The sequence below is a fragment of the Tetrao urogallus genome (assembly GCF_951394365.1).
Source record: "Tetrao urogallus genome assembly, contig: scaffold_100, whole genome shotgun sequence".
NCBI lineage: Eukaryota > Metazoa > Chordata > Aves > Galliformes > Phasianidae > Tetrao > Tetrao urogallus.
In genome coordinates this window covers 20,966-23,110 of record NW_027638853.1, presented here as the reverse complement: position 1 = coordinate 23,110, position 2,145 = coordinate 20,966, and the positions used below count along the sequence as shown (strand labels likewise).

At 55.0% G+C, this 2,145-nt stretch overlaps 1 pseudogene across 1 annotated transcript; it reads right to left on the bottom strand.

Moving 5' to 3' along the window:
- Window positions 1–323: 323 nt before the first annotated feature.
- Window positions 324–1,082, bottom strand: LOC306957692 (osteoclast-associated immunoglobulin-like receptor; annotated as a pseudogene). Its single transcript has 3 exons — window positions 1,034–1,082; window positions 637–915; window positions 324–555 (listed from the first exon to the last, which is right to left on the bottom strand). The product of its transcript is annotated as an osteoclast-associated immunoglobulin-like receptor (transcript).
- Between the last annotated feature and the right edge of the window lie 1,063 nt (window positions 1,083–2,145).

Below are 2,145 nucleotides of genomic sequence, written 5' to 3'. Positions count from 1 at the left end.
GCATTTTGCCAAGGTTTGAACTTTGAATGGACTTTGGCCTGTTTCAAGAAAGAATGTTCCTGAGCCTTCTCAGCATCACCAATCATCCGGCTTGCCTGGGTGGCATTAGCTGAAGAGTCATTGTCTTGGGCTGAAGATAACGTGTCCTCAGTATATATGAGTAACAAAGCTTCTTTGTAACGTATGACTAAAACATAAAATGAGAAAGCGTAACACTAGCGGGAATGTGGACCTTGCTTTTGAGAAACAATGCATCAGTGTCTGATTCCAGGGAAGCAGTTGCAATTTTGAAGGAGTTCTCCAGGTGTCTGTGAGAGGTGTACATGTGGTAGGAGCACCTATAGGTGCCGGTGTCAGCTGGAGTCAGCCCAAAGAGGGTGAAGGTGGCCTTGCCCCCACCATCAGGGTCCTGCTGCTGGACAGGGGCCGAGTGCCCATCCTTGTGCAGGAAGGTGGCCCCTTGGTACATGTTCCTGCATCGGATGGTGATGTTGGTCCCCATCCCCACACGTCTCTTGTGGCTCATGGAAATGCCAGGTGGGGGGAAGCAGTGATCTGCATGATGGGAGAGAAAATGGATGGGACTTGAGCCTGTGAGGACAGCTCAGGGCCTCCCTCTGACCCCAGTGCACTCACCTGTAACTACCAGCTCCACAGGGTCACTCATCTCTGATGTCTCTGCTGGCTCAGACAGCCGGTACTGGCAACGATACGTCCCTGTGTGCACCCACGTTGTGATAGCAAAGCAGAACACGGCCATGTCCTGAACATTGCACTTCTTCATGCAGGGGGTGAAACCTCCTTCCTGGCAGAGCCGGACCCAGGCAGATGGCCGGGGCAGGTGACACCGCAGGGTGACATTGTCCCCCACTTCTAACCCCTGGCTAGGGTGCAGCAACAGGGAGGGTCAGGGCACTGGGACAGGGGGCAGCAGTCAGCCTTGTTCCCTGCACACCCGCCTGTGCCCCTCTGATGGCCCACTGACCACGCTCCCCTCCCTCTGGCCCCATTCTTCCCCCGTCCTCATATTCACTTTGCTTTGCCCTGCTCACTGCCACCAGCCACCAACCTGCAAGGGACATGGTCCTGGTCCCACACAGGGCCACCAACCCCCGTGGCACCACGTCCCCATTGTCACTCACCCAGGAGGAGGGCCAGCGCCATTGGTGCCTTGGGACAGGAGCAGCTTGGGACAGCGAGACTGCAGTGGGGACAGGGAGTGTCTGCAGATCCCTTTTCTAGATCCACAGATACAGGAGCTGGCAATAGAACATAGATGTAGAGCTCGTAAAGAAGAGCGTATTGTTTGCGGGCTTTTTGATGCTGCTCTGATAGCAAGGCAGAAAGATAAAAGGAGGGAGGAACTGTGTCACTAGGGGAGGTGATTAAGAGTTTGCAATCTGAGCTATAATTCAAGGGAAAGCGGTGGTGGCAGGCAGAGAGAGCTCAGCACACTTTGCAGAGCCATCTGCATGATGCTTCTGTGAGAGGGCGTCAGATTCAGACAGCAGCTGCTGACTTGGAGGGGTGGATGTGGTGAAGGAGTGCGGCAGCCCAGGGAGGGAATGAGAGGGAGTTGTGAGGAATCAGCATCAAGAGATGAGGGTAAATCTGCCCCTCGCCTTCTCCATCTCGTTACATCTGAACATCAACAGGAGGCTGAAGAACCCTTCCCCTTCCCCATCCTCTTCCCTCTCCCTTTTCCCTTACGCTTCCTCTTTGCTTTTTCCAGCACTGTGGGGATGCTTTGCATCAGTGCATTTCTCAAATGCCCTCGTGCCCTGCTGCACTGCCTCACGACCTCCGGAGATTGCACCTGCATCAAACATAGGAGGGAATAACTGTGAGTGCGATGGGGACATCAATCACAGCTCCCCACCACTGCCACCACCGCCACCACCAGGTTCCTGTCCAACTCCTCCCTGCCACCTGCGGGTTCTGGCTGTTTACGTGTCCCCATTCTCCACCACTACATCCACAGGGATGGGATGTGGAGACACTGACACGAAGGATTGACGGCAGGACAAACAAATGGGTGTTGACACCTACCTGAGTGCAGGTGTGGGCATCACCTCCAGCATCATGCTGACCCCAAGGGGGGAGGACTGTAGGCAGCAACCCCTGATGTGGTAGGAGCACCTATAG